Source organism: Onychomys torridus, chromosome 8 (genome assembly GCF_903995425.1).
Source record: "Onychomys torridus chromosome 8, mOncTor1.1, whole genome shotgun sequence".
NCBI classification, from domain to species: Eukaryota; Metazoa; Chordata; class Mammalia; order Rodentia; family Cricetidae; genus Onychomys; species Onychomys torridus.
In genome coordinates this window covers 32,130,790-32,137,880 of record NC_050450.1, presented here as the reverse complement: position 1 = coordinate 32,137,880, position 7,091 = coordinate 32,130,790, and positions in this window count along the sequence as shown.

The following is a 7,091-nucleotide window of genomic DNA, read 5'->3' as shown; positions in this document are numbered from 1 at the left end:
ACAGACCCACTCCATCATGCCCTCACAACCAGAACAGACTGAAAAAACTCTGGAACCCTGAGAAGACACAGAACTTCCCTACTGCCTGCTGTTGTCGTCATGATTTTAGTCGCGGGGACAAAACAGCAGCTGTAGGAGCTTGAATGAGAACGTCCCCACAGGCTCAGATGTTTGCATACTTGGCCCCCAGTCGGTGGTGATGTTCAGACAGGCTTAGGAGGTGTGGAGGTTTGAAAGAAAATGGCCTCCGAAGGGAGTGGCTCTGTTAGGAGGTGGTCCTTGCTGGAGTAGGTGTGGCCTTGTTGGAGGAAGTGTGTCACTCTGGGGGCGGGCTTTGAGGTCTCTTAAGCTTCAGTCAGGGTGACAGTCAGTGACTTCCTGTTGCCTCTGAGTCAAGGTGATGTAGGACTCTCAGCTCTAGCACCACATCTGCCTGCACGCTGCCATGCTCCCCTTCATGATCATAATGGACTGAACCTCTGTAATTGGAAGCTGAGCCACCCTCAATTAAATGTTTGTTTGTTGTTTGTTTGTTTGTTTGTATAAGAGTTGCCGTGGTCATGGTGTCTCTTCACAGCAATAGGAAACCCTAACCAAGACAGGAGGTAAGTGTAAGCATTGCCGCTCTGGTGGAAAGGGATCCTGGCAGTCCGGAGCCAAGGAATACCACGAACTCACCAATAAGCCTAGCGGCTTACAACCCTGCTCCAGGGAAAGGTTTCCCCAATGTAACAACTCTGCTGGCTAAGGGAAGGTTTCCCCAATGTAACAACTCTGCTGGCTAAGGGAAGGTTTCCCCAATGTAACAACTCTGCTCGCTAAGGGAAGGTTTCCCCAGGGAAAGGGTTGCAGTTCTGCTCTGCTCCACTCCACCCTGGTCGAGTGTCTCACCCAAACCTCATTCAAGAGATTTATTGGGAGGGAAAAATCCAGAAGGGTGGTGGCCTCTGCCATGGTGGAAAAAGGCAGCAGCAAACTGACCAGACACAGGCCTTATATAGGGCTTCTTAGGGATGGAGTTTTTCCAGGGTGAAGAGTTTCAGGGTGGGAATTGGTCAGATTTCAATCCCTGAGCTTGGAGAAGCTCAGAGATTGGTTTGTTTTCCTGCTCAGGGATTGGTTGGTTTCCATGCTGGTTTGGTCAGGGGCAGAGTATGCTTCTTTGGATCTGGTTTCAGGGCCAGGGTGCATTTCTTCGGCTAGCCCTTTTACCCTCCAGTAAGGCCTTTCTGGAGGAGGTATGTCACTGGAGGTAGGTTTTGAGGTTACAAAGGGTGGCACCATTCCCAGTATGTGGTTCAAGGTATGAGCCCTTCGGCTTCTGCTGTGAGCATCCAGTTCTTGCCCCTCACACCCTTGCTCCATCATCGACTCTAACCCTCGAGAACTGTCAGTCTAAATGAATTCTTTCTACTGTAAGTTGCCTTGGTCATGGTGCTTTATCACAGCAGTGTAAAAGTAACTAATAATTAAAAGTGCCTAAAAGAAGCTGGTGTTCTCAATCATTTCCCCAGTGATTCATAGAAACTGTGAGGTGTTTATGTTGAGGGAAGAAGTCCGGTTTATACAATGCATACTGCCCTTTTCTCCTGGCTTCAAGAGTTCAGAGGTTAATGCCGTAGTGTGGGTGAGGTACCTCCCATGTTTTAAAGGTTCAGCCACCGGATTGTGGCACTATTGGGAGGTGATGGAAGTTTTAGGAGGTACAGTCTAGCTGGGAATGAATGGTGGCACATGCCCATGATCCTAACACTTGGAGGTGAGAGATCTTCCACCATGTGGGTTCCAGGGATCACGCTTTTTGGTGATTAGGCTTAGCGGCAAGCACCTTTACCTGCTGAGTCACTTCATCAGCCTCTGGTGCCTATTTCTGTAATAAAGCTTTATTGAGACACAGACATTCTTACTCATTTATCAGGTTGTTGAGTTACCTTTTCAGGACAATAGCAGATGAGTGGCTGCGTCAGAGACGAGGTGACCCATAAAATCTGAACTACTGATGGCCAGGCCCTTTGTAGGAATGTTTCTAATCCTCACTGGAAAATTCTACTATATTTTTCCTCTAGTAGAGAAGACTATGAAAGAGTTAGATTAAAACATTAGGCATGTGCACATCCTTTATTTAATCCCAGCATTTGGGAGGCAGATCTCTGTGAGTTCAAGGCTATCCTGGGCCACATAGTAAGTTCCAAGCCAACTCCAACTACATAGTGAGATCTTATCTCAAAATTAAAAAAAAAAAAAAAAGAAAGAAAGAAAGAAAGAAAGAAAGAATTGGCTTCCCGCCTGAACTTACAGAGTACAAAATGCACACAATGCATTATGCTTTAACATAGGCATCAATATTTAATATAAGAGGCTGAAATATGTTTCATAACTCAGAATAAATTATTTGTTCCGGCTGATGAAACCCTAGGGGAAGGCAAATGTGCAAGCTCACTGTTCTGTTTATAATGGCTGTTCTAACATCTCTTTTTTTGGCCAAATGACCAAGGTTGAGGGCAAATGGGGGCTGGGCAGCTGGGAGCAGGATGCCGACCTTCCTGGGTAACTCCTTCCAAGACTGCCAGTCTCCATTACATATGGCATCATCATCCATCCATCACCAGCCACAAAGATCTCATTTGCAACCAGGCTCTGAGCCATTTGCCTAAAACTGAACAATTACAAGATTTTCCTGCCAAATATACCCCCACAAATATTACTGTGGATATAAATGACTTTCAAAGTCTCTTCTTATTTTTTCAGTTAAAGTTACTCTATCTGTCCAGTGTCTTAGTCCTTTAGAAGAACATATATTGGCTAGATCAGACTTTAAATGCACACTCTTTTGCCAGCTGTCTGTAACTGAGGAGTGAGTAGGGGTGAGGACGGACTTTGAAATTCTCTGAGCCTCTGTCTTAACATTGTGATCATAGTACCTACTGATTCTATATGTTTACACATGAATATTTGCGTTCTGGAGTTGGGGATATGGCTCATAGAGTGCTTGCCTCCAATATTTAAAAACCTGGGTTAGCCATGCGATGGTGGCGCACGCCTTTAATCCCAGCTCTCGGGAGGCAGAGGCAGGCGGATCTCTGTGAGTTCAAGGCCAGCCTGGTCTCCAAATCGAGTTCCAGGAAAGGCACAAAGCCGCACAGATAAACCCTGTCTCTAAAAACCAAAAAAAAAAAAAACAAAAACAAAAAAACAAAAAAAACCTGGGTTAATCCCCAGCCCTGAATAAAGACAGGTGTGGTGTACAAGCCTGTAATCCCAGCACTGAGGAGGCTGAGACAAGAGGATCAGAAGTTCAGGGTCAGCTAGACTTTGAGTTCTAGGTCAGACTAGGAAAAATGAGAACCTGTCTTAGATAAGTGAATTAATGAATGACTGAAGTAGGTTAAAAATCCATATTTGGTCAGGTGTGGTAGCACTCACCTTTAATCCTAGCATTTGAGAGGCAGAGGCAAGGGATCTCCAGGTTCAAGGCCAGCCTGGTCTACAGAGTAAGTTCCAGAACAACCAGGGCTACACAGGAAACCCTGTACCAAAAAAAAAATTTAATTAAAAAGCCATATTTGAGTTTCTATTTTGTCCTGGATACCAGGAAAATCTGGAAATCGGGATACTGCTCAGGAAATGAAGCTGACATGTCCTCATGGATCTTGACGTCCTGGGGAAGGGAGGCATACTAATAACTAAGTAAATAGTCAAGACTCTTTCAGATGGAGATAGAAATATAGGAGGCCATGTGATGGAATAATACACTTAAGAGGCCTTAAGGGAAGAGCTGAAGAAAAGGTGTGAGCCAGACAGGGAGCACTGTCACCAGTGCCACAGAGGAAACTGTGACAAAAGCCTGGAGAAGGGAAAAGGTAGTCAGGACTAGTGAGTGACTAAGAGGAAAGGGACACCAACACAGGTCAGAGACCGAGGAGGAGGAGGCCGAATCACAGGGGTCTAGGGAGTCACAGTATGGAATTTCAGGTTTTATTCTAGCCAAGACGGACAGGAAGTTATGTAAAAATTTTTTTGCAGTAAAATGGTTAAAATTTGTATGTGATTCGTGTCAAGGTTTGGTTTTATTGGTTAGAGTTCTGCGGTTTTTTTTAACTTTTATTTAGTATGGTAGTGTACTGGTGGTGGTGGTGGTGGTGTGTGTGTGTGTGTGTGTGTGTGTGTGTGTGTGTGTGTTCTCGTGCATTCGCGCGTGCATGCATGCATGTGCACACTCGCACAACACATGCTTTGATGTGTATATGGAAACCAGAAGACAACTTGGGGGAGTTGATTCTGTCCTACAGTGTGAATCCTGGGGGTTGGACCCAGGTTGTCAGCTGTGGCAGCAAGGGCCTTCACCCACTGAGCCATCTCACTGGCCCCTGATGTTTTGTTTCGTTTTGTTTTGTTTTGTTTTGTTTTGTTTTGTTTTGAGACTGAGGCATCTCTCCAGCCCCTGGAAGCTGAATTCTTATCTTGTTCCTCAAAAGAGAATTTTAGAGTGAGACACTATGAAACATAATGGGCACTTTTTAAAAAAAAAAAAAATGTTTTTGGATATGGTTTCACCTGTAGTCCAAGCAGTGTCCAGTTTAGGACAAGTGTCCTGCAAATACTGGGGTCTCAGCAAGAGTTAGCACGTCTGGATTAATTTGTTTTTAAGTATGGGCATTAAGAGGGAAGGCTGGACCAGGCATGGTGGCATACGCCTTTAATCCAAGCACTCTAAAGGCAGAGACAAGCAGACCTGCATGGGTTTGAGATCAGCTTGGTCTACACAGCAAGTTCCAGGCCAGCAAGGGCTGCATAGTGAGAACCTGTCTCAAAGGAAAGAAACCAAAGGTGGGGTGCCTAAAAAAAGACAGGCACATGTGCCATATTGTTGAGTTGGGCTTCTGAAGAAGTCTTGCTTAAACATCTAAATCACACTTTCTCTTTCTCCCCCTCCTTTCTTCCCCCCTTCCCCTCTCTCTTCCTCCCTCACACTCCCTCTCTTTTCAGTGACGGAAATTAAACCTAGGACCTCATGCATGCTTGGCAAGTACTATTCAGTTCAGTCCACTTCTAACGTTTTGTTTTGTGCACACATGGTCTCACTAAGATGCCCAGGCAGGCTCACCTGAAACTTCTGACCTTTCTGTCTCTGCCTTCAAGGAAGTAGCTGAGATTACAGCAGATGTAGCAAAATATCTCAATAGCTAATGTACAAATACATTTTTGCCAGCTAGCACTTTTTTTTTTCAGACAGATATTCACTCTGTAGCTATGGCTGACCTCAAACTCACTACATAGCCCAGGCTGGCCTCGAACTTCTGTGATCTTCCTCCCAAACACAGGGATTATACCATGAGCCACCTCATCTAGCTGTTTTGATGGATTTTAAAGTTACATTGTTTAAAGAATTTGAAAGACTAAATAAAAGTTATGTGGTGACTTTTTAAATTTTTTATCATATAGTAAATATTTACTCAGAAAAACAAAATTTTTTTGAGAGACAGGGTTTCTCTGTATAGCTTTGGAGCCTGTCCTGGAACTCACTCTGTAGCCCAGGCTGGCCTCGAACTCACAGAGATCCACATGCCTCTGCCTCCCGAGTGCTGGGATTAAAGATGTGCGTTACCACTGCCCCGCTTTACTCAGAAAAATTTAAGCTAAGCTAGTAACATTAGTACATCATACAAAGTGCACCAGAGTATGTAAACAACTCTGGAAAACCCACCACTAGACTAGCATACTTTTATTTTATTTAGTATTTGAGGGAGCTAGAAAAGGTAAGAAAGAGAGTGAGAGGTGAGTACAGGAGTTTGAATGCATGGCATACTGGTGTGGATCAGAGGACAGCTTTCAGGAGTTGGTTCTCTCCTTCTACCATGTGGGTCCTGGGGATCAAACTCTGGCCATCAAACTTATTGCTAAGTGTCTTATCCCACTGAATCATCTCATCAGCCCCTCACAATCTCATTTGTCAGAAAACTACAGGTTAGAGCCAGAGATATGGTTCATGTACCATTGAGTATAATTAAACCTTAAGCCTGTTTCATTTTTAATCCTTAAAGTATCTACATTTTAAAAAATAAATAAATAAAAGGAACAGTGTTTCTGTCTGTGAAATTTTGTATAGCTCTGGGGAAATTCTTTATTATTATTTTGTGTGTATGAGTGTTCATGTGTGTCTGTGCAAACATGTGTGTGCATGGTGCCCATGGAGACCAGAAGAAGGTATCAAATCTGGAACTGAAGTTACAGACAGTTGTGAGCTGCCACGTAGGTGTTTGGAATTGAACCCTGGTGCTCCTGAAGTGCAACCACTGCTTTTAACCGCTGAGCCACATTTCTAGCCCCTTGTGGAAATTCTTGACTCAGCCTAGGAGAGACTTCAACCAGACTTGATGAGAGGCTCCTTTCTCTCCCCACATCTCTTTAATTTTCTTCATCTTTGCTATCCTGTCTCAAGAAAAGTGGCATTGTTTCAATTTTTACAAATCCCTGGCTTAATACAGGACAGTTGGAGGTCTAAAAGTCTTATCTCGCAAAAAGAGCGGCTTACCTAGCAGCCTAACTCCACCTATGTTTTTGCATGCCTTCTGTAGCACTATATCATAAGACTGCCTCTGGAAAACACTGTACAACCATGAGAAAATGAGTGAAAAACGTACGTAATATTGAGTGTTATGTTGCTCTCCACCCAGGCAGGGGGATTGGGATCTGTCCCTGGTCTACGGACAGGCTTCTGGAATCCGGTGCCTGTGGTGTGACGCCTTGCACAGCCTCTGTGCAGAGGGAAGGGGCTTGGACCTGCCTAGGCTCAGTGTGCTGGGCTCTGCCGACTCCCCACGGGAGACCTCGATTTGGGAGATGTGGGGATGCTGGGTGGCTTGGGAGAGAGAGCTGGGGAGTGGGAGGAGGAGGGGATCTGTGAGTGATATGTGGAGTGAGTAGAAATTTTCTTAGTAAAGAAAAAAAAATGTTGCTCTCCTAACAGACCTCTTGAAAGGCACTTGGGAACGACTGCAGAGAAATGTTTATTTGGGGATAAAGTTTGTTCTCGGATTCCTCTACTCATTCTTAGCACAAGGAACGCCAGAGTGACTTTTTAAAACAAGCAC